This window comes from Tinamus guttatus, unplaced genomic scaffold, assembly GCF_059628265.1.
Source record: "Tinamus guttatus ecotype Peru unplaced genomic scaffold, ASM5962826v1 Tinamus_guttatus_pri_ptg000725l, whole genome shotgun sequence".
Classification (NCBI taxonomy): domain Eukaryota; kingdom Metazoa; phylum Chordata; class Aves; order Tinamiformes; family Tinamidae; genus Tinamus; species Tinamus guttatus.
In genome coordinates this window covers 25,041-50,080 of record NW_028289259.1, presented here as the reverse complement: position 1 = coordinate 50,080, position 25,040 = coordinate 25,041, and positions in this window count along the sequence as shown.

Genomic DNA, 25,040 nt, shown 5'->3' with positions numbered 1-25,040 from the left:
GAGAAGAGGAAGAGGCAGAGGAGAAAGAAGTACAAAGTGATGAAATGTCCTTTTTCACTCTTTCTCCGTTTCCTTTGCATTTCGTTCTCAGCTTCCCCTTCTGCATGGGGATGTCTTCTTTTTCTGCTTCTCGGCTCTTGAGTTTTCTGGGAGGAGCCCTCAAGAGCAGAAGGAAGGGGCATGGCTGCAGGTGCTTGTCTTGGAGGAGAGCATTTTCCAGAGGGCTGCTCCAGTCCTGAATAGAGCCAAGAATCTGCTCGGTGGCTGCTGAAGCGATGCCCATGTTGCCCTCTGGACACGAATGGCAGGTGGAGCCAGCTGCTTTTGCAAGAACGCACGTGTGACCTGCCTTGCTCTGTTTGTCCTCTGCTTTGGGATGGGTAGCGAGGACGTTTCCCGGAGCTTCTGTCCTTCTCTGTGTAGTTTCTGTCACTACGGCGGGATGTGCAGCTGTTCCCATTGCAGTAGTGCTGCTGAGGGCAGTTTTGTTTGCTGCTTTGCGGGTTGTGAGAGCACCTCCTCTTGGGAGAATGAGCACCCCGTTCGTGGACACTGACGTGTTTTGGGTCCTCTTGCAGGGCTCTCTTTCTCTTTAAAGGCCTTGAGCTCTGCATTTCAAAAGAAGACATTCTAAGATGGCTCTGTGCAAAGACACGGCTTGGAAAAGCCCTAGACACAATCCCCCCCGCCTCCAGTGCTCAGGAACAAGCCATGGTGTTTTTGCTGTCTCAGCAGATGCCACCAAACTAAAAGTAAACCAAGCAAAATTCTGCTTGTTGTTTTTTTGTTTTAATGATGTGAGCATGATTAGGCCTCACTTGCAATGCCTCGCAAGGCCTCGGGAAGCTGGGCTGCGAGTGAGGAAGCAGCAGGGCTGCACTCAGTCTAGTCTTAGCCACTGGTTGAGGGATTGTGGCTGCAGCAGGAGGGCTTTCTCTGCACTGTGGCAGGGAAAACATAACGCACAAGCTACGCGTCCTGCCCATCCCTCCGCAAAACAAAGAACAAAAAAACCCCAAAATAAATAAATAAGGAAGAAAAAGGAAAATGCCACAATCCATTTTGTGCCTCAGTCCTTCCCTCTCTAACCCCCGCAAATACCTTCATCATGGGAGGTGGGTGCTGTGGTGCCGGAAGTGCAGGCTGCTCAATCATAGCCTCCTGCTGAGCAAGGCGCGAAGGGCCATGAGATGGCACGGGTGCATAAGAAGGGCACTCTCCAGGTGTCTCCTCACAGCACCTTGGGAAACAACGGTCACCTCGCTTGAGACCTGTTCTGTCAGCCTGCTCCTGGGCTGAACCCCATCCTAGCATTTTCTAGGAGCGGCTGCCATGGCATACTGAAAACGTAGGCCAGACTGCCAAGTGAAGACTAGATACTGGTCTTCCTCCCACGCCTGTCCCTTTCAGAGCAAGAACTCCTGCTTACACCACCTCTGGCCTGACTTTCCCCTCATTTCAGCGCTCGTCACTACAGGGAGTGTATACGTGACAAGTGACGCCAGTGCAGCAGGTGACGGCCGAGAAATGAAAGCCAGTACGTGCCTTGGGGAATTGCAGACTGGGTAGACTTGAATTCTACCAATAGCCCCTTCCCGCCAGGACAGCGAGTAAAACACAGAGCAGGAGGAGGATAAGAAGAGATGTTTGAGTAGTGCCAAAAGCAAATGTACCCTGAAGGCCCTGCAATACACTTGCTCTTACCTGATATAAAAAAGTATATATGCCTGCTGTCTGAGGACGGTTTTCATGTCACAGGCGACTACTGAGTCGTCGTTCATCTGATACCACCGTCCATTACTGGCCTGCAAATAAAGGCAGAGATGCCTTTAGAGCAACCGCATGCTTTCTTCAGGAAAACGGCCAGAGAACGCTAGCAGGCAAAGGATACTCCAAGACTCGTCACCAGGACACCCGTAACAAGTCCTTTCCCCTTAAAAGCGGTGCTTGCCAGCCACAGGCAGGGGCAAGCTTCTCTTCACCAGCACAGATTTTGCCCTGCCACAAATGAAGCTGATGCTTACCTTGGTGAAGCAGACATAGTGCCCTGCACGACCGCTCAGCCCTCTATGCACCAGGACAGCGTACAAGGCCTAGAGGACCCGTTCTCCAGAGGACTGGGACATGTACGGTCGAAGGTTCAAATACTCAGGGTAGGCCACATCCTGAAGGCAGAGCAAGAAGATTGAAAACCCCTCTGGGAAGCCTTCATGAAAGAGGCGCAGGAAAACCCTTCTAAGAACATGGACTGCACATTTTGTGACAGACACGTCCTCTGCTTCCTCAGGAAGTGTTCTTCCCCCAGACTGCATTTTAATCATTTCAGTTGCAGAGAATGGCTCCCTGCAAAATCAGTTCCTTAAGAGCAGAGCGTATGTTTCTCATCCCATGGGAACTTTGCTCTTACTGCAAGAGAGAGCGAGACCTACTAGTCTCACTGATTTTTCCTAGGCATCCTCCAGGGCTGCAGTTGCAGCTGGCAGACATTAAGAACTTTTGAAGGAGTCTTCTGCCGCAGGAAATCTCCCTGCCCGAGAAGGCATTACAGCCGCACACATACCTTGCTAATCTTTTCACCAGTGAAATCGCCAAATCTTTTCAAGGCGATGGTCAGGACGCTGGGTGAGTCTTGTATTGTAAGGCTCTTGGATGCAGCACCGATCTTTTCACACCTGCAAAGTACAGGCAGTTGATTCAATTCACTGAGAGAGCAGCTAGCTGCAGTTTTCACAACTGAGGAACTGCACAAGATGTTGTCCGAGCGGGGCCGCAGAGCTTGTGCACTTGGATACTCTAGCCCCTTCACTTGGGAACTCTAGCACCTTTCGGAAGCTGTGGTGGCCTCCCACCCCAAATGCTTGTGCTCAGCTCTTTCCCTCTTGAGCTCACTGCTACCCAGAGGAGGCAGCTGTTAACTCCTGGCTGTAGGAGTAGGTTGGTGCACAATTTCCCAGTTAGCAAGGACGAGCGCCCCCAGGAAGACAGCAAGCGGAAGAAAATACTCCCATAGGCCAGCGTGTGCGCTCCTTGGCCGAGATTGCCAGTTAGTTGCAGAGAATGGGAAAGGTTCCGCTTAGAGAAGCAAGTGGACCCTTTGCAAGCTTTGGGTGAGTTCAGGCTGTGAGCTGCACAGCCAAAAGCTGCCTCTCATGCTCTTCTTTGTGCAGTAAGTCAAAGGAGAACTTGTGCTTTGAGATAAGCCACAGGTTCGGCCAGGATGAAGCTCCAATTTGGATGGCATTAGGCAGAATCTTACTTGCTGCATTGGTAGCAATTTTCACCTTCCAGCAGCTCCGCTCTCACAAATTCTTTGAGAGCGCTGGGGACAGAGGAGGCTGCCTGCATGAGGAAGAAAGTAGGGCACTGAGATCCCGGAATCTGGATCCCAGCTTGTGACTCCCCTCTTGCCGCGGGGCCTCCCTCGTTAACACCTAGGAATCCTCCTGTGAAGCAGTGAACACTAGGGAGAGGGGAGCTGAAGGAGAGTGTGCTGAACACTGACTGTGCTTGAGCGTCTTGAAGAGCCTTATCAGGCTAGAAAGCCTTGTTGGAAAGGTTGTCTCAAAGTACTGGGCTGCCAAGAGCTACCTGTCTGTGGTGGCACACAATGAAGTTAGCTTTGCAGGAGTAAGAAAGGACAAAAAGAAAAGAAAAGAAAAAAACCCAAACCCAAACCAAAGCAAACCACTAGTAAAGCCATCGTATAGCAACTGGCAGTGTACAGAGGCAGTACTGAGGAAGCCTGGCAGGATGAGCATGTGTGCAGAGCCCCCAGCCATCCATCACCCCACGATTTTGCTGTGACCAGTGAGGTCTTCCTAAGGGAAGTCTGACGAGGTGAGAAAGTCACAAAAGGGGAGAGCCAAGCTCAAAATCTCAGCACCTTCAAAGACATCGTCAGCCAGAATTCCACAACCGCTTACCTTTATCTCCAAAGCGATGTCGAGGAACGCCTCAGAGGACTCTGAAACGGCTTGGCAGCTCAGACACGTTACTGCAATGCAAACAGAAACACTTCACAAAACACGAAGGACACTCACTTGCTCCATCTTCATTACTGAGAGCCAGTACGTGAGGGAAGCTCTTTGCAACAAACAGGCACAAAGGCACACTTCTGAGGGCACTAAGAGTCGTAAAAAGTACCTCTGGATGTTAGGAATCCTCCAAATATTTCACGGATGACCGTGGTGCCTTGCAACAAGGTGTCCAAGCTGGAAACAAAATGTTATCATTGTCACTCCCAAGAGCCCAAGCAGAGAGTCAAAGAGCTTTTCTTTTCGGTGAAAACCCTGGGCAACGCAGGGTAGCAAATGAAGGGTCCTAAAGTCCTAGAGAACACTTAAAGGATAAGTTGGTTCTGCTTACTCGGTGCATCCGTTCAAATAATCAACGTGCATAGCAGCCACGATGTAACGTAGGAATTCGTGAGCATCTTCCTGTCTGCCGAAGCAGAAACGCTCACCTCTTCCTAGTGAATAAAAGGGTTATACAAGGCTTATCTCATAGAAAGGGATAGAAGAAGACGTAGTTTGCTAAAACCTCCCTTCCCTCACAAAAAACAAACAAACAAACAAAAAACTCTCCGTACCCATTGCACCCATGAAACAGCCCTCTCAAAATTTAGGCCTTTCTACAGAGAAAGCCATGTGAAAAGACTTACGCCGAAGGTCATTGAGGACAGCCAGAGGCTCGATGGCCTTGTCAGAGCTGAACAGGACCTGGTTGATGTGTGTTTCCATGGTACACAGCATGCAGGAACCTTGCTCACAACCTGTTGAGCGTCAAGGAAGTAACCCCCTGGCTTTAGTGAAAGCTAGCGACGTTGCTAGAGACAACCTTAAGCAACAACAACCTTGCAGCTTCAAGTGCACTCTCTGCCCTGCGTACCACGCTCTCCTCTCCAAAAGGGCCAAGAGGCCAGTCTGAGTGCATAAGCATTAAGCAGGAAGTCTGCAGTAGCATGCATTTTCTGAGGAAACACCTAAAGGACTATTGGCAAGACATCCTTTGCAAGGGCAGGGAAGTGCACAGGAATAGGCAGACTAACTGAGAGTGCTTTCACAGTGCTCTTTGGTAGCTTTCCTCCTCTTGCAGTGCAACCGCATCTGCTGTCACAGTGGTCGTGCATTAGGGAAAGCCAGCTGTGACAGAACCCTGAGAACCTGTGACAGCCTCCTGCAAAATTTTAGCTTCTTTCTATGAACGCGTAAGTAACTCCAGGCCAAATAGTCCTGGAGTGCTTTGCTTTCCCAAACCCTCCCGCATTCACAGGAGGGAGGAAAGAATGCCTCCTTGCAGGCCATAGGCATGGGTCTTCTCTAGCCATGCCAAAATGCAGACAGGAGAAAGAAGGCAGAGGCACTGAAAGAGCCTCTGAGCACACAAGCTGAAAGAGGCTCAGTGAGATCTCTGAGGGGGATGGAGGCTTTCTCAGGGACATGCAAACCATCTGGAGTCTCACGGAGCAGAGTCGCTGCTATTCTAAACCCCGCGGAAAGTGCTGGTGTGAGGTGACATCACTGCATAGGCCTCAGCAGAGAGAATCAGAGGGTGTCTCAGCTGGCAGGAGAAATGCCCATACTGAGGCCACACTTTGAAGGGCCCTGTCCTGCCACTGCTCTGCTTGGCCATGCTGTAGCCTGCCATAGCTTAGGGAGGATCTATTCATTAAGAGCATTAAGGGCTGCTCTTTGGGCACCCTCCTGAAGGTCTGGGTCGTTGCCCCTCAGGAATGATGTCAGAGAAGAAATTCTTGGAATAGCCTAAAGAGCAATCTCCCTGCAAGAAAGCAAGGATGAGGGTGTTGCAGCTAAAAGATAAGGGCACACCTCCATGCCATGTGGACACGGAGAAGAAAGCCCCATGCCACCTAACACTGACAAGGACTGCAAAAGCCAAACACAGCCCTCACCCCCGCTAAGAAAGAAAAAACAAAAAACAACCACCACTGCCATAAACTGGGAGGAGAATTAGGCTTGCAGCTAGTACTTAGGGCTGACATGCTCCTTTTCCTGTCCTGTCTCCTCTTGGCAGGGCTCCTCCAAAGAAAACACATGGGTCCCTGCGGAAACGGCCAACACTTCTGGAGCTGTGGATCTCCTGAGTTTGATGCCAAACAGTTCAGTTTTGCCATCCAATGAAGTCTCTAAGCTCACATTTAACTGGTACAAGGACAACCTTTACACCCAGAGACACCTCTGCTATGGACAGAATGAGGTGCTGAAGCGCCTTGCAAAGAGTTTAATTGAGGTGAGAATTGAGGAAAATTGAGGGAAACTGGCTGCTAATCAGATTCTACCCTCATGCTAGCAACCACAGCAAAGATTAGGAGGTGAAACGGGAACAGCTACCTCAGGGGAGGGTAGAGAGAAGACAGAGGCAGGCTCTTTCCAAAAGTGCAAAGTGTCAGAGCAAGAGGCACCTGGCACACGATGGAAAGTGAGACATTCTGGCCAGACATAGGGAAAACACTTCCACAAGAATGCTGCTTAAATAGCAGAATAGAGCCTCGAAAGCCTGTGGAGTTTCCATCCTTGGAGATATTCCAAAGTGAACCGGCCAACACCTTGCTTAACCCGCTCATGCTTTCAGCTGAGGGGTGACACAGATAAAGCGAGAGGAGCCCATAGGTTCATTCAAACTCCTCCCTACTTTTTTCCTTTTGCCAGGAGTCGCCTTCCAGAACACAAGTGGGACATCCTTGCTACCCAAAAGACTACCGAGAAACCATCTGGCTGTCTTCCTTGCACACCACTCCCCACATAATGCAGAATGACTTCCACACAGCTCTTGCTGACAGAAGAGTGACCCTGGAGGGCATTGGACATGCCGAATGGTGCCGGGCTGTCATCCGCAAGCTGTTGAACTTCTCGACATGTGGCCAGAGCCAGGAGAGCACCCTCCTCGGTGCCTACGAGCCCGCTGGGAGCGGGCACTTCTTTGTAAGGAAAATGCGCACCCTTCCCTTCCCTCGCTCTCTTTAGAAGCCACTGTTCTGCTCAGGGGCACCTTTGGGGTCCCATTAAGAGGCCTCTTGCCAGCCCTTTGCAGAGCTGTGCACAAGGGCCAAAAGAAGAGCTGCTTGTAGCAGTCTGCAGGGTGAGAGCTCTCCTTGCGGACAGCCCTTGCTGACTCAAGGGAGACCAGAGCAGCTGCCCCGCAGCACTTTCCCCTCTCTTACTCGGTACCATTTCTCCTTCCTGCCTTTCAGGCCTTCTCCGAATTTTACTTTGACTTGAGATTCCTTAACGTGACCAAGGAGCGCTCCCTCCTCACTGTCAGCAACAGCATCCGGAATTTCTGCACAAGGAGCTGGCAAGATGTATGTTTCCCACAATGGCTCATGGGAGGCTCTGGGGAAGCTGCAAAGGAATAATCAATCCCCCTGGGCAGAGCTGCCCTCATGGCTCCAAAACACCTGCCCAGGCCACACAAAATGTCTTTGCATGAAGGGCCTTACAGAGCCATCCTTCTTCATGCAGCAGTCAGCGCTCAGCAGGCCATTGCACCTGCAAGGCAATTGCCTGCTGCCAGATCATTGCTAGGAGCTCAAATAACTTCCCTTCCTTCTCACACCCGCCCCCAGCTGTCTTCTAGCTACCCTGAGGAAAATCCCTGGCGACTGCGTAGCTATTGCACCAACGCCAACTACGTCCTCACCCTCCTTGAGATTAATGAGACCAGCTGGAACGACATCATCATCCAGAGGAAGGTAAGCAGCAACCTCAGCCCAGCATGGCAATGCCCTCGCAGGCAGGTGTCCAGCAGCACCGTGCCCAGCTAACACGCAGCTGTGCAGCTCAGCCCTGTGGCCAAGGCTCGTGGAGACCTCCTGCTTGGGGACACGTGCTGTGCCTGTGCCAGGCCTGGCACGCAGAGCCCCAGTGCTGCTAGGGGCATCTCTGTGCTAGAGCTGCCCTCACGATGCCCCTCTCTCCTTTGGCAGCCCGGGAGCACGGACGTCGCCTGGAGCCTGGGCTACGCGCTGGAGCTCGCCAACACCATCCCACGGGAGCTGCTGCACTTGGTGCAGAGGCAAAACCCCTCCGTGCGCGCTGCAGCCGTGGCCCTCATGGTGTCCACTCTTGGCGTGGGGCTTGTTGTCGTGCACACCCACTGGCACATGTAGGAGATGGGCTGCATCTCAGAGATGGTAGGAAGGCGTCAAGGCTGGAGGGCTGACTCACACACTGGCCAGCAGGACAGAGAGCCCATCCCTTCATCTTGGGCCCATGACGTCGAGCATATTAACCTTTACAGGACTCAAAAAGTGAAGGCTGGACTCTTTTTGAACTGTGCCCAAAAGGGAGCTTGGCACTACAGGGCATTTTCCAAGGAGCCTCCCTCCCCTTTAACTCTGCTCGCATCAGCCTGTGCGCTCTAGAAATCCCAAGCAGGGCCTTTCTTACAGCTTTGCAGATGCTGATGCCTGTTCCTCGTGTGGCCTTCATGCCATCTGATTAGCAGCCTGTTTCTCTCAATTTTCCTCAATTCTCACCTCAATTAAACTCTTTGCAAGGCGCTTCAGCACCTCATTCTGTCCATAGCAGAGGTGGTGCTGGGTGTAAACGTTGTCCTTGTACCAGTTAAATGTGAGCTTAGAGACTTCCTTGGATGGCAAAACTGAACTGTTTGGCATTAAACTCAGGAGATCCACAGCGCCAGAAGTGTTGGCCGTTTCTGCAGGGACCCGTGTGTCTTCTTTGGAGGAGTCCTGCCAAGCTGAGACACCACGACGTTAAAAGACCTGCTGTGGAGATGGCCACAGATTTGGGGACATTTGCCATCTGTGAATGCTGTCCTGCCTTTGCCTTTTTTTTTGCTCATCTGCTAGCTGTCCTGCCAATCATCCATCTGGCCATTTGTCAGCTGCACGTTCACCTTCTACCAGCGATGAGCTGACCCCTACCATTTCTTCAGATATTTTTCCCTGGTTTTTAGCTGTTCTATTAGTTCTATTAACTATGATAGAAATAAATATTCTGAAAGGCACCCAAGAGGGAAATTCTTCTTCTTTTGCTCCTGAATCAAAAGGATTTTAATGTTGTTGGTCCCAGGTAAGGGGTGGTGCCAATGATGGGAGCTGAGGCCAGGTGCCAGAACAAGGGCCTTGGCCGTGGGGAGCTGCTCTGCAAAATGCAGCTTAGTCCCCAGTGTGTGGTGTGACCTGGCTCCCCACTGGCCTCTGCTCAGGTCGCATGTGGCTGCAGCCCTGCCCCGGGGACACTAAATGGCCTGTCCTGGCCTCAGGGCATGGAGCTGAAAACACAGCCTAGGAGCACCCCATGTACTGGTCCTTGTGCACACTTAGGTGTCACTGGGACCCCAGCACAGGCCACACTGGGACTGCTTTGGGTGCGACTGTACATGGAATGTGACAGGTCACGTTGAGTGCACAAGCCACAGATTCTGCCTCCCCACCAGTCACAGAGCCATGTGGGGGGCCCCAGGCAGGGAGAGAGCTGGGGCAGTAAGGCCTGGGTGCCATGGGGGTTTGCAGGGAAGCAAGTTGGGAGGATCTGCTGGGATGGCTGCTGTCTGCTGAAGGGCACGAGGCAGTGGAGCAGTAGAGGAGGGAGGACGGGGGATGCGAGGGCTGAGATGCTCCGGCAGCCCAGGCCCTGCTTCCTGCAAGGCAGGCACAAGCCGGGCAGAGGGGTCACTGTGGCCGGCCTTGCACAGGCCGCCCCTCAACCAGGCCAAGGGAACCTGTCTCAGCCTGCAGCGCTGGCTCCTTGGCACTCAGTAAACGGCAGCCTTCACAAGGCAGCTAGCACCACTCCCTACAGAGCGGTGCCGTTACCTGCACGTGGTTTTTAGGTGCTGCCATTTGCAGGCTAAGAGGTGCCCTGGGAACCCAGGAGCACCCGAGCTTGGCAGCCTTAACTGCAGCCAACATTTTGCCACAACGCTTCCCTGCTTAAACAGAGACAAGAAACAGCTTCTGCAGAGCTGGCACACAAATGTTAGGCCCTACCCTAACCCAGGCGACAGCCTGGCAGTGCAGCCTGGCAATAACCCCATGGCTCACACACACTGGGCTCTAGTCCCTGCCTCCTCCAGCACACGTAGACCTGTGCTCTGTTCCTGCCACACTGCAGATGAGTTCTCTCCCACTTTACTGCAGGACATGCCAGGCCTCTCCAAAGCCTCAGGAGCCCCCAGGCCTTCCCTCGTGTGTGTGGGAAAAAAGTGCCTGTTCTAACAGATCCTGCCAGGATCCTCACTCACCCCTGTGTCCCTGTGCTACACGCTCCGTACGGCTGCCTCACCTGTGCCAGGGCTGAGCATGATCACAGGGGTGTCAGCAACACCCCAGAACTTCATTCCTCCTTTCTTCACCCAAAGAGGGGCCCGGACATCTCCTGCAAAACAAACACGACGCCTAGCAGCATGCAGGACCACTGCTTTCAGAAACCACCCAGCACAGACCCCGCAGAGGGCACAGCCTAGGCCAGCCCAAAGCGGGGCCACCCACAAGGCTCTGTCAGTATGGATGTGCCTGACTTAACAGGACCCCCACCTCAAGGTGCTCGTGGTGCTACAGCACACTGGGTGAGTGTGAAAGGCCCTTCAGCTGGCCCAGACACCCCTGTGTCACTCTGCAAAGTGCTCTAAGGAAACCCAGAGCAAGGCAAAAGCGCCACAGCACAGGGGTGCTGGGACAGCAGCCCCCTCCTCACACACACACCATGGACCATCAAAGACAGTGGCAGAAGGAAGCAGAGATCTCAACCTGCCTCTCATCTAAAGGACACACAGAGGACTCAAGAGACCCGTCCGGGTACTCCAAGAAGACCCACTCATGTCACACAGAGCAATCCCCTGCCCTCCTGCAGCACAGACACCCTGGCAGCTTATTGCACTTGCTAGGGGACCCAGCTCAGGGGCTCGGTCATCAGAGCAGCACACACAGTCCTAGGGAGACCGGACAGGAGGTGGTAAACTCTAGCCCTAACCCTTAACCCTAAACCTTCTTCTTAAGGAGGTAGTGCATGCTGAGGGGGAGGGAGGCGGGTAGGGGAGAGGTAGGCACGGATGAGGACAGGGAAGGGATAGAGCAGGGAATGGCGGGGAAAGAGGGGAGGTGACGGGGAGGATGGAGAAAGGAGGGGTGGGAGAGCACAAGGCAGGTATGTGCTGTGTACCTGCAAGGGCTGGAATAGCGTAGTGCGGGAGGTGTACCAGGGTGGGTGTCCTTGGTGTATGCGGTTACACAGAAGATGCTCTATGTTCCAGAAAGGAAAAAAAAAACAACAAGAACCACACCAAGACCTGCTGAGAGCAGTGCACAGATGCAACACACACCATAGAGACACAGGCTGGAGCTGCCTGCCTCACACACCGCTCATCCCCAAGAGGCATCCACACTAGACAGTCTGGAAGCAAACAGACTCACCATCAAAAGACTCCCCAACACCTTCTGTCCATCCACCCACTTAGCTCTGGCAGTGCTCAGGGTCACCACTGGACTTCAGGAGCTGTCCTCAGTTGGCAGACGCATCCTTTCCATCTTGTTTTGGACACCTCGTTCACCTTCATCACCTGCCTAACTAGACCTCAAGTTGTCATTGCCATGCCAGATAAGTCCCAATGCAGTAGCCAATACACCCTCCTCCAAAGAAGAGCTCTCCCTCTGCTCACCTGCACCGGGACACAACCACGTTCTGGCATCAGGGCTCTGAGGGGACTTGTGACACTTAGAACAAGCAAAATTACCAACTAAGTCTTCTGCTAGGCAGGAATGAGGAGTCCTACACCTACTGACACAGCATTACTCTCAGTTATTCTACCTCACCTTGGATCCTCAGTAGTGACTGGAAAGGGCCAGCTCAGCACCTGACAAAGCGGAGCAAAAGCAAATCACCAACATGCAGCACGGCAGTACCCCATCGCTCAAAACAAACCCAACACACACACACAGGCACCCCATCTCACCCGCTTGGGCTCCTTGTGCTCACGCAGTGCCTCCTCTCCGCCAAATCCAACAAAATCTACAAACACAAAAGACGAGAGAAGAGCACACCTTGAGGAGATGACAAAAAATACATCCCAACTGCAATAATACCCCATTACAACACCTTGACCTCTTCTGCTAGCGCATCCAGAACAGCGGCCTATGTGCTGCAAGCTCTAGAGCTGCCGTAGGGCCTGTAAGAGGAGAAGGGAGGTGGGCAAGAGACAAAGCACCAGGGACACAATGCCCCTACCCTAGGCTCTGCTTGCTCTCACAGGCAAGACCCTCACCTTGCCGCGCTCCTCCAGAACCCCAGCAACCCCCTCTCCACATTACTCAACACCTGCATGCACAAAGCAAAAACTCATCAAAAAAGCCCACAGACCACAACACTTTACCCCCAACAACTCCCTCGCTCATCTTCTTCTTAGGAAAGGACCCTTTCTCACGCCTTCTCTTTTGGGACCGTCAGGACACGGCCCCCTGCATTTGAAAAGCAATGCAAAACCTACCTGCCCCACCAACCCACCCCGTCCCCCAAAAATTAATAAATCAAGTGCATTATGCACAGACATGCTCAACAATCACCAGGCCATCACTGCCACACTCCATAACCTACTGCAGACAACTCCAACAGTCAGGGAGCTCCAGCCCCAAACAGACAGGCACGCACACAAACAACATCAGGCAAACAGAGGAAAGCTCTACGCAGCAAGAACTTATACCACATGCAAAAAAAAATGAGGACTACAAAGTCCTGTGACATATGAACTGTGCAGACCTGATGCTTGGCACGAGACCAGAAGAGACTCAAATACCGGCACCTGTGCCAGAAAGGGGACAGCCAAGCCAGAGAAAGACATGCAAAGAGAGTCCTTAAGGGGGATATAATACTATGATGCAATACAGGAAAGACAACCCTGGAGGGACGTTGAGAACGTGCAAAACAAGATGGGCCTCCGAAGAGAAAAGAGAGACTGATGAAGCCTCCACAGCAGTGGCGAAGACGATGGACCACAAAAACTCACAAGACAGTCAGAGGGACTGAACTGCCCTTAGCTGCCTTCGCAGCACACGCTGGGATCCTCTTCACAGTGATGATTACTCAGGTCCAGCAGAAAGACAAAGGATGCCTAGAGCGCTAGTGCTGCACCGGGTGGGAGGCATTCTGGAACATAAAGGACAAGGTCAACCTCAAGACCTGAACTACAGAGTGCACCTACCACACACACCACAGAGATACAGGCTGGAGCTGCCTGCCTTAGCGCACCCGCACTTCCTCTTCTGAAACACCCAAAACCCTGCCTCACACACCACCGACCTGGGAGAGGCATCTGCACTCCAGGGTATGTACTAGCACACACACCATACGCACACACACACGACACCCCAACACCTTCCATCCCTCTGCATAGCTTTTCCAGTGCTCGGGGTCACAACAGGACGTCACTTGGCAGACACATCCTCTTCACTCTTCTTTCGGACACTCCATTCGCCTTCACCACCTGACAATCCAGAGCTCAAGCCATCATCCCCATGATGGACAACTCCCACCTCAGCCGGGAAAATAACCCTCCTCCAGAGTACAGCTGTTGCTCTGCTCACCTGCACCAGGACAGACTGACTCTCTGGTACCAGGGCTCTGGTGGCCCCAAGAACAAACAAAATTACTAAGCGATCTGCCCAAACAACTCATGCCTTCCTGCCCTGCCCTCAAATAAATTAGTCAGTGAAGTAGATTACACTTAGGCTGACCTGAACAGCTCTGCAGTCAGTCTGCCCCAAGCTTGGAGAGCTGCAGAAGGTGATTGTGACTCAAGTGCTGGACCCGAAACTTGGCCTTGTTGAACCTCATATGGTTGGACTCATCCCATTCATCCAGCCTGTCCAGACCCCTCCGTACAGCCTTCCTACCCTCAAGCAGATCTATTCTTCTACCCAGCTTGGTGTCGTCTGCAAATTACACTTAGTGTCATTTAGCTCTAGCTGTGAGGATGCCTGGGACTTTAGATCCAGCATCTATATGAGAGTTACTTTGCTGTCTTGAAGCACTTTTGTGCTTTGACACTGTGTTGGAGGACAATGATGGTTGCAAGAAACATCTCCCAGCAGTCGCGGACTATCCCTCCAAACTCTGTGATCCATCGCTGCTGCTGCTCGCTCTGACCCATCACAAAGTTGCTCTGTCTCTCTGCTGGACTTAGAGCTTGTGTCCTCCAGAAATGGGACGGGCCGAGAGGTTCTAGGCAGGGGGATGGTGTCTGAGGGCACAGGCAGGGGCAGTCTCCCCACTCGACACGACACCAGCAGTGAAGCTGAGAATGCGACGATGGCCGAGTCCCTGGGCACTGCTCTGGGGCAGGGCAGGACCGTGTCCATGGGGATAATGGTCCCAGCCCTGTGGGATCCTCTGATGCTGAGAAAACAAGCGATTGGCTTCCTTTTCTTGACAGCCTTGAGCACTGGGAGGACATTTCCCCTATGTGATGGGGATTGTCCCTTCACAGGGAATCTGCTTCAGCCAGGCTGTGACAGAAAGGGGTCTGGTCCAGGAGGAGGACAGGGCTGACAGCGAGGGATTTAGTTGCCTGTGTGTGGTGTGACTTGGCTCCCCACAGCTCCTATGTGGCTCCAGCTCTGGCCTGGGGACACTAAATGGCCTGTCCTGGCCTCACGATGTGGGGCTGAAAAGGCCCACGAGCAGCTCAGAGACGAGCTCTGGCTGCAGCAAGGAGTTAGAGGCACTGGGGGCTGCTGCCTCTGCTCAGGGCTCCTGGCACCCTCCTTGCACGGCCATCCCTCCTTTTCCAGCACCAGCCTGCTTCTCATTGGAATCAGTGGATACGGCAAAGCTGCCTGTTTAAGAGCTAACACATTCCTAAGGGCAATATGGAGAGTGGCGATTGGTGTCGGCACGACAAAGTGCAACTGCTCAATGCCCTCGTGAGGGAACCTAGAAAAGCGCAAAATTCCAGAACTTTCACCCAGTTTCTGTTGACAGTCAGGTATCCACGAGCGACCGAGCGGACGAAGAGGACCAGTGAGCTGGTGTTCCCCGTCTTCGCTGTTGCTCGCAAGTGATCCTGGCATCATCCCTGGCTGCCCGTGTCTGCGTGCTGGGCAGCGCGCAGGACTGAGAGTGCGAACAGGTGAGAGGAGCTCATTGAACTCGAGATACCCGCAGCTTCCTTAGGAGAGGGCCAACCTGGAGGCAGCTTTGGGGAACGGCCTCCTTGCAGCTTTAACTCATCAACACTCTTCCCAGCGTTTCACATCCAAACATTTCTCCTCTTTCTGGGTTGACGTTTGCAGGCTCCTCTACCACGATGGTCCTTCAAAAGAAGCGCTTCCTCCGGGCTCTTCTGGGGGCAGTTGTATTGAAGTTACTGGTTGCCCTCGTGTACCTCGTGACGCAGCACAGAGCACCCATGTACAAGGTGAGCACTGCTGCAGAGAGCAGACATGTGGCACAGACGCTCTGAGACAAGAGCCCATGTTAGGGCTTTGGAGTGAGTGGGCCTCAGCAGGACGTGCCTTGCAGGCCATAGGCATGGGTCTTCTCTAGCCATGCCAAAATGCAGACAGGAGAAAGAAGGCAGAGGCACTGAAAGAGCCTCTGAGCACACAAGCTGAAAGAGGCTCAGTGAGATCTCAGAGGGGGATGGAGGCTTTCTCAGGGACATGCAAACCATCTGGAGTCTCACGGAGCAGAGTCGGTGCTATTCTAAACCCCGCGGAAAGTGCTGGTGTGAGGTGACATCACTGCATAGGCCTCAGCAGAGAGAATCAGAGGGTGTCTCAGCTGGCAGGAGAAATGCCCATACTGAGGCCACACTTTGAAGGGCCCTGTCCTGTCACTGCTCTGCTTGGCCATGCTGTAGCCTGCCATAGCTTAGGGAGGATCTATTCATTAAGAGCATTAAGGGCTGCTCTTTGGGCACCCTCCTGAAGGTCTGGGTCGTTGCCCCTCAGGAACAATGTCAGAGAAGAAATTCTTAGAATAGCCTAAAGAGCAATCTCCCTGCAAGAAAGCAAGGATGAGGGTGTTGCAGCTAAAAGATAAGGGCACACCTCCATGCCATGTGGACACGGAGAAGAAAGCCCCATGCCACCTAACACTGACAAGGACTGCAAAAGCCAAACACAGCCCTCACCCCCGCTAAGAAAGAAAAAACAAAAAACAACCACCACTGCCATAATCTGGGAGGAGAATTAGGCTTGCAGCTAGTATTTAGGGCTGACATACTCCTTTTCCTGTCCTGTCTCCTCTTGGCAGGACTCCTCCAAAGAAGACACATGGGTCCCTGCGGAAACGGCCAACACTTCTGGAGCTGTGGATCTCCTGAGTTTGATGCCAAACAGTTCACTTCTGCCATCCAATGAAGTCTCTAAGCTCACATTTAACTGGTACAAGGACAACCTTTACACCCAGAGACACCTCTGCTATGGACAGAATGAGGTGCTGAAGCGCCTGGCAAAGACTTTAATTGAGGTGAGAATTGAGGAAAATTGAGGGAAACTGGCTGCTAATCAGATTCTACCCTCATGCTAGCAACCACAGCAAAGATTAGAAGGTGAAACGGAAACAGCTACCTCAGGGGAGGGTAGAGAGAAGACAGAGGCAGGCTCTTTCCAAAAGTGCAAAGTGTCAGAGCAAGAGACACCTGGCACACGATGGAAAGTGAGACATTCTGGCCAGACATAGGGAAAACACTTCCACAAGAATGCTGCTTAAATAGCAGAATAGAGCCTCGAAAGCCTGTGGAGTTTCCATCCTTGGAGATATTCCAAAGTGAACCGGCCAACACCTTGCTTAACCCGGTCATGCTTTCAGCTGAGGGGTGACACAGAGAAAGTGAGAGGAGCCCATAGGTTCATTCAAACTCCTCCCTACTTTTTTCCTTTTGCCAGGAGTCGCCTTCCAGAACACAAGTGGGACATCCTTGCTACCCACCAAAAGACTACCGAGAAACCATCTGGCTGTCTTCCTTGCACACCACTCCCCACATAATGCAGAATGACTTCCACACAGCTCTTGCTGACAGAAGAGTGACCCTGGAGGGCAATGGACATGCCGAATGGTGCCGGGCTGTCATCCGCAAGCTGTTGAACTTCTCGACATGTGGCCAGAGCCAGGAGAGCACCCTCCTCGGTGCCTACGAGCCCGCTGGGAGCGGGCACTTCTTTGTAAGGAAAATGCGCACCCTTCCCTTCCCTCGCTCTCTTTAGAAGCCACTGTTCTGCTCAGGGGCACCTTTGGGGTCCCATTAAGAGGCCTCTTGCCAGCCCTTTGCAGAGCTGTGCACAAGGGGCAAAAGAAGAGCTGCTTGCAGCAGTGTGCAGGGTGAGAGCTCTCCTTGCGGACAGCCCTGGCTGACCAAAGGGAGACCAGAGCAGCTGCCCCGCAGCACTTTCCCCTCTCTTACTCGGTACCATTTCTCCTTCCTGCCTTTCAGGCCTTCTCCGAATTTTACTTTGACTTGAGATTCCTTAACGTGACCAAGGAGCGCTCCCTCCTCACTGTCAGCAACAGCATCCGGAATTTCTGCACAAGGAGCTGGCAAGATGTATGTTTCCCACAATGGCTCATGGGAGGCTCTGGGGAAGCTGCAAAGGAATAATCAATCCCCCTGGGCAGAGCTGCCCTCATGGCTCCAAAACACCTGCCCAGTCCACACAAAATGTCTTTGCATGAAGGGCCTTACAGAGCCATCCTTCTTCATGCAGCAGTCAGCGCTCAGCAGGCCATTGCACCTGCAAGGCAATTGCCTGCTGCCAGATCATTGCTAGGAGCTCAAATAACTTCCCTTCCTTCTCACACCCGCCCCCAGCTGTCTTCTAGCTACCCTGAGGAAAATCCCTGGCGACTGCGTAGCTATTGCACCAACGCCAACTACGTCCTCACCCTCCTTGAGATTAATGAGACCAGCTGGAACGACATCATCATCCAGAGGAAGGTAAGCAGCAACCTCAGCCCAGCATGGCAATGCCCTCGCAGGCAGGTGTCCAGCAGCACCGTGCCCAGCTAACACGCAGCTGTGCAGCTCAGCCCTGTGGCCAAGGCTCGTGGAGACCTCCTGCTTGGGGACACGCGCTGTGCCTGTGCCAGGCCTGGCACGCAGAGCCCCAGTGCTGCTAGGGGCATCTCTGTGCTAGAGCTGCCCTCACGATGCCCCTCTCTCCTTTGGCAGCCCGGGAGCACGGACGTCGCCTGGAGCCTGGGCTACGCGCTGGAGCTCGCCAACACCATCCCACGGGAGCTGCTGCACTTGGTGCAGAGGCAAAACCCCTCCGTGCGCGCTGCAGCCGTGGCCCTCATGGTGTCCACTCTTGGCGTGGGGCTTGTTGTCGTGCACACCCACTGGCACATGTAGGAGATGGGCTGCATCTCAGAGATGGTAGGAAGGCGTCAAGGCTGGAGGGCTGACTCACACACTGGCCAGCAGGACAGAGAGCCCATCCCTTCATCTTGGGCCCATGACGTGGAGCATATTAACCTTTACAGGACTCAAAAAGCGAAGGCTGGACTCTTTTTGAACTGTGCCCAAAAGGGAGCTTGGCACTACAGGGCATTTTCCAAGGAGCCTCCCTCCCCTTTAACTCTGCTCGCATCAGCCGGTGCGCTCTAGAAATCCCAAGCAGGGCCTTTCTTACAGCTTTGCAGATGCTGATGCCTGTTCCTCGTGTGGCCTTCATGCCATCTGATTAGCAGCCTGTTTCTCTCAATTTTCCACAATTCTCACCTCAATTAAACTCTTTGCAAGGCGCTTCAGCACCTCATTCTGTCCATAGCAGAGGTGACTCTGGGTGTAAACGTTGTCCTTGTACCAGTTAAATGTGAGCTTAGAGACTTCCTTGGATGGCAAAACTGAACTGTTTGGCATTAAACTCAGGAGATCCACAGCTCCAGAAGTGTTGGCCGTTTCTGCAGGGACCCGTGTGTCTTCTTTGGAGGAGTCCTGCCAAGCTGAGACACCACGACGTTAAAAGACCTGCTGTGGAGATGGCCACAGATTTGGGGACATTTGCCATCTGTGAATGCTGTCCTGCCTTTGCCTTTGTTTTTGCTCATCTGCTAGCTGTCCTGCCAATCATCCATCTGGCCATTTGTCAGCTGCACGTTCACCTTCTACCAGCGATGAGCTGACCCCTACCATTTCTTCAGATATTTTTCCCTGGTTTTTAGCTGTTCTATTAGTTCTATTAACTATGATAGAAATAAATATTCTGAAAGGCACCCAAGAGGGAAATTCTTCTTCTTTTGCTCCTGAATCAAAAGGATTTTAATGTTGTTGGTCCCAGGTAAGGGGTGGTGCCAATGATGGGAGCTGAGGCCAGGTGCCAGAACAAGGGCCTTGGCCGTGGGGAGCTGCTCTGCAAAATGCAGCTTAGTCCCCAGTGTGTGGTGTGACCTGGCTCCCCACTGGCCTCTGCTCAGGTCGCATGTGGCTGCAGCCCTGCCCCGGGGACACTAAATGGCCTGTCCTGGCCTCAGGGCATGGAGCTGAAAACACAGCCTAGGAGCACTCCATGTACTGGTCCTTGTGCACACTTAGGTGTCACTGGGACCCCAGCACAGGCCACACTGGGACTGCTGTGGGTGCGACTGTACATGGAATGTGACAGGTCACGTTGAGTGCACAAGCCACAGATTCTGCCTCCCCACCAGTCACAGAGCCATGTGGGGGGCCCCAGGCAGGGAGAGAGCTGGGGCAGTAAGGCCTGGGTGCCATGGGGGTTTGCAGGGAAGCAAGTTGGGAGGATCTGCTGGGATGGCTGCTGTCTGCTGAAGGGCACGAGGCAGTGGAGCAGTAGAGGAGGGAGGACGGGGGATGCGAGGGCTGAGATGCTCCGGCAGCCCAGGCCCTGCATCCTGCAAGGCAGGCACAAGCCGGGCAGAGGGGTCACTGTGGCCGGCCTTGCACAGGCCGCCCCTCAACCAGGCCAAGGGAACCTGTCTCAGCCTGCAGCGCTGGCTCCTTGGCACTCAGTAAATGGCAGCCTTCACAAGGCAGCTAGCACCACTCCCTACAGAGCGGTGCCATTACCTGCACGTGCTTTTTAGGTGCTGCCATTTGCAGGCTAAGAGGTGCCCTGGGAACTCAGGAGCACCCGAGCTTGGCAGCCTTAACTGCAGCCAACATTTTGCCACAACGCTTCCCTGCTTAAACAGAGACAAGAAACAGCTTCTGCAGAGCTGGAACACAAATGTTAGGCCCTTCCCTAACCCAGGCGACAGCCTGGCAGTGCAGCCTGGCAATAACCCCATGGCTCACACACACCGGGCTCTAGTCCCTGCCTCCTCCAGCACACGTGGACCTGTGCTCTGTTCCTGCCACACTGCAGATGAGTTCTCTCCCACTTTACTGCAGGACATGCCAGGCCTCTCCAAAGCCTCAGGAGCCCCCAGGCCTTCCCTCGTGTGTGTGGGAAAAAAGTGCCTGTTCTAACAGATCCTGCCAGGATCCTCACTCACCCCTGTGTCCCTGTGCTACACGCTCCGTACGGCTGCCTCACCTGTGCCAGGGCTGAGCATGATCACAGGGGTGTCAGCAACACCCCAGAACTTCATTCCTCCTTTCTTCACCCAAAGAGGGGCCCGGACATCTCCTGCAAAACAAACACGACGCCTAGCAGCATGCAGGACCACTGCTTTCAGAAACCACCCAGCACAGACCCCGCAGAGGGCACAGCCAAGGCCAGCCCAAAGCGGGGCCACCCACAAGGCTCTGCCAGTATGGATGTGCCTGACTTAACAGGACCCCCACCTCAAGGTGCTACAGCACACTGGGTGAGTGTGAAAGGCCCTTCAGCTGGCCCAGACACCCCTGTGTCACTCTGCAAAGTGCTCTAACGAAACCCAGAGCAAGGCAAAAGCGCCACAGCACAGGGGTGCTGGGACAGCAGCCCCCTCCTCACACACACACCATGGACCATCAAAGACAGTGGCAGAAGGAAGCAGAGATCTCAACCTGCCTCTCATCTAAAGGACACACAGAGGACTCAAGAGACCCGTCCGGGTACTCCAAGAAGACCCACTCATGTCACACAGAGCAATCCCCTGTCCTCCTGCAGCACAGACACCCTGGCAGCTTATTGCACTTGCTAGGGGACCCAGCTCAGGGGCTCGGTCATCAGAGCAGCACACACAGTCCTAGGGAGATAGGACAGAAAGGGCCAGCTCAGCACCTGACAAAGCGGAGCAAAAGCAAATCACCAACATGCAGCACGGCAGCACCCCATCGCTCAAAACAAACCCAACACACACACACAGGCACCCCATCTCACCCGCTTGGGCTCCTTGTGCTCACGCAGTGCCTCCTCTCCGCCAAATCCAACAAAATCTACAAACACAAAAGACGAGAGAAGAGCACACCTTGAGGAGATGACAAAAAATACATCCCAACTGCAGTAATACCCCAATACAACACCTTGACCTCTTCTGCTAGCGCATCCAGAACAGCGGCCTATGTGCTGCAAGCTCTAGAGCTGCCGTAGGGCCTGTAAGAGGAGAAGGGAGGTGGGCAAGAGACACAGCACCAGGGACACAATGCCCCTACCCTAGGCTCTGCTTGCTCTCACAGGCAAGACCCTCACCTTGCCGCGCTCCTCCAGAACCCCAGCAACCCCCTCTCCACATTACTCAACACCTGCATGCACAAAGCAAAAACTCATCAAAAAAGCCCACAGACCACAACACTTTACCCCCAACAACTCCCTCGCTCATCTTCTTCTTAGGAAAGGACCCTTTCTCACGCCTTCTCTTTTGGGACCGTCAGGACACGGCCCCCTGCAGTAGAAAAGCAATGCAAAACCTACCTGCCCCACCAACCCACCCCGTCCCCCAAAAATTAATAAATCAAGTGCATTATGCACAGACATGCTCAACAATCACCAGGTCATCACTGCCACACTCCATAACCTACTGCACACAACTCCAACAGTCAGGGAGCTCCAGCCCCAAACAGACAGGCACGCACACAAACAACATCAGGCAAACAGAGGAAAGCTCTACGCAGCAAGAACTTATACCACATGCAAAAAAAAATGAGGACTACAAAGTCCTGTGACATATGAACTGTGCAGCCCTGATGCTTGGCACGAGACCAGAAGAGACTCAAATACTGGCACCTGTGCCAGAAAGGGGACAGCCAAGCCAGAGAAAGACATGCAAAGAGAGTCCTTAAGGGGGATATAATACTATGATGCAATACAGGAAAGACAACCCTGGAGGGATGTTGAGAACGTGCAAAACAAGACGGGCCTCCGAAGAGAACAGAGAGACTGATGAAGCCTCCACAGCAGTGGCGAAGACGATGGACCACAAAAACTCACAAGACAGTCAGAGGGACTGAACTGCCCTTAGCTGCCTTCGCAGCACACGCTGGGATCCTCTTCACAGTGATGATTACTCAGGTCCAGCAGAAAGACAAGGGATGCCTACAGCGCTAGTGCTGCACCGGGTGGGAGGCATTCTGGAACATAAAGGACAAGGTCAACCTCAAGACCTGAACTACAGAGTGCACCTACCACACACACCACAGAGATACAGGCTGGAGCTGCCTGCCTTAGCGCACCCGCACTTCCTCTTCTGAAACACCCAAAACCCTGCCTCACACACCACCGACCTGGGAGAGGCATCCGCACTCGAGGGTATGTACTAGCACACACACCATACACACACACACGACACCCCAACACCTTCCATCCCTCTGCATAGCTTTTCCAGTGCTCGGGGTCACAACAGGACGTCAATGGCAGACACATCCTCTTCACTCTCTTAGGACTCACTTCGCCTACAGCACCTGACATCAGAGCCTCATCACTCACAGATGGACAACTCCCACCTCAGCCGGAAAATAACCCCTCCAGAGTACAGCTGTTGCTCTGCTCACCTGCACCAGGACAGACTGACTCTCTGGTACCAGGGCTCTGGTGACCCAAGAACAAACAAATTACTAAGCGATCTGCCCAAAACAACTCAGCCATCCTATTGACCTGTCACTCAATTAGACGTGACAGTAGTAACAATAGTGGCAATGGCTAGTTGAACACTCATATGATGGACTCAGAAAATAAGTCTGCCCCAAGCTTGGAGAGCTGCAGAAGGTGATTGTGACTCAAGTGCTGGACCCGAAACTTGGCCTTGTTGAACCTCATATGGTTGGACTCATCCCATTCATCCAGCCTGTCCAGACCCCTCCGTACAGCCTTCCTACCCTCAAGCAGATCTATTCTTCTACCCAGCTTGGTGTCGTCTGCAAATTACATTTAGTGTCATTTAGCTCTAGCTGTGAGGATGCCTGGGACTTTAGATCCAGCATCTATATGAGAGTTACTTTGCTGTCTTGAAGCACTTTTCTGTTTTGACACTGTGTTGGAGGACAATGATAGTTGCAAGAAACATCTCCCAGCAGTCACGGACTATCCCTCCAAACTCTGTGACCCATCGCTGCTGCTGCTCGCTCTGACCCATCACAAAGTTACTCTGTCTCTCTGCTGGACTTAGAGCTTGTGTCCTCCAGAAATGGGACGGGCCGAGAGGTTCTAGGCAGGGGGATGGTGTCTGAGGGCACAGGCAGGGGCAGTCTCCCCACTCGACACGACACCAGCAGTGAAGCAGAGAACGCGACGATGGCCGAGTCCCTGGGCACTGCTCTGGGGCAGGGCAGGACCGTGTTCATGGGGATAATGGTCCCAGCCCTGTGGGATCCTCTGATGCTGAGAAAACAAGCGATTGGCTTCCTTTTCTTGAGAGCCTTGAGCACTGGGAGGACATTTCCCCTATGTGATGGGGATTGTCCCTTCACAGGGAATCTGCTTCAGCCAGGCTGTGACAGAAAGGGGTCTGGTCCAGGAGGAGGACAGGGCTGACAGCGAGGGATTTAGTTGCCTGTGTGTGGTGTGACTTGGCTCCCCACAGCTCCTATGTGGCTCCAGCTCTGGCCTGGGGACACTAAATGGCCTGTCCTGGCCTCACGATGTGGGGCTGAAAAGGACCAGGAGCAGCTCAGAGACGAGCTCTGGCTGCAGCAAGGAGTTGGAGGCACTGGGGGCTGCTGCCTCTGCTCAGGGCTCCTGGCACCCTCCTTGCACGGCCATCCCTCCTTTTCCAGCACCAGCCTGCTTCTCATTGGAATCAGTGGATACGGCAAAGCTGCCTGTTTAAGAGCTAACACATTCCTAAGGGCAATATGGAGAGTGGCGATTGGTGTCGGCACGACAAAGTGCAACTGCTCAATGCCCTCGTGAGGGAACCTAGAAAAGCGCAAAATTCCAGAACTTTCACAGAGTTTCTGTTGACAGTCTGGTATCCAAGAGCGACCGAGCGGACGAAGAGGACCAGTGAGCTGGTGTTCCCCGTCTTCGCTGTTGCTCGCAAGTGATCCTGGCATCATCCCTGGCTGCCCGTGTCTGCGTGCTGGGCAGCGCGCAGGACTGAGAGTGCGAGCAGGTGAGAGGAGCCCATTGAACTCGAGATACCCGCAGCTTCCTTAGGAGAGGGCCAACCTGGAGGCAGCTTTGGGGAACGGCCTCCTTGCAGCTTTAACTCATCAACGCTCTTCCCAGCGTTTCACATCCAAACATTTTTCCTCTTTCTGGGTTGACGTTTGCAGGCTCCTCTACCACGATGGTCCTTCAAAAGAAGCGCTTCCTCCGGGCTCTTCTGGGGGCAGTGGTATTGGAGTTACTGGTTGCCCTCGTGTACCTCGTGACGCAGCACAGAGCACCCATGTACAAGGTGAGCACCACTGCAGAGAGCAGACATGTGGCACAGACGCTCTGAGACAAGAGCCCATGTTAGGGCTTTGGAGTGAGTGGGCCTCAGTAGGACGTGCCTTGCAGGCCATAGGCATGGGTCTTCTCTAGCCATGCCAAAATGCAGACAGGAGAAAGAAGGCAGAGGCACTGAAAGAGCCTCTGAGCACACAAGCTGAAAGAGGCTCAGTGAGATCTCAGAGGGGGATGGAGGCTTTCTCAGGGACATGCAAACCATCTGGAGTCTCACGGAGCAGAGTCGGTGCTATTCTAAACCCCGCGGAAAGTGCTGGTGTGAGGTGACATCACTGCATAGACCTCAGCA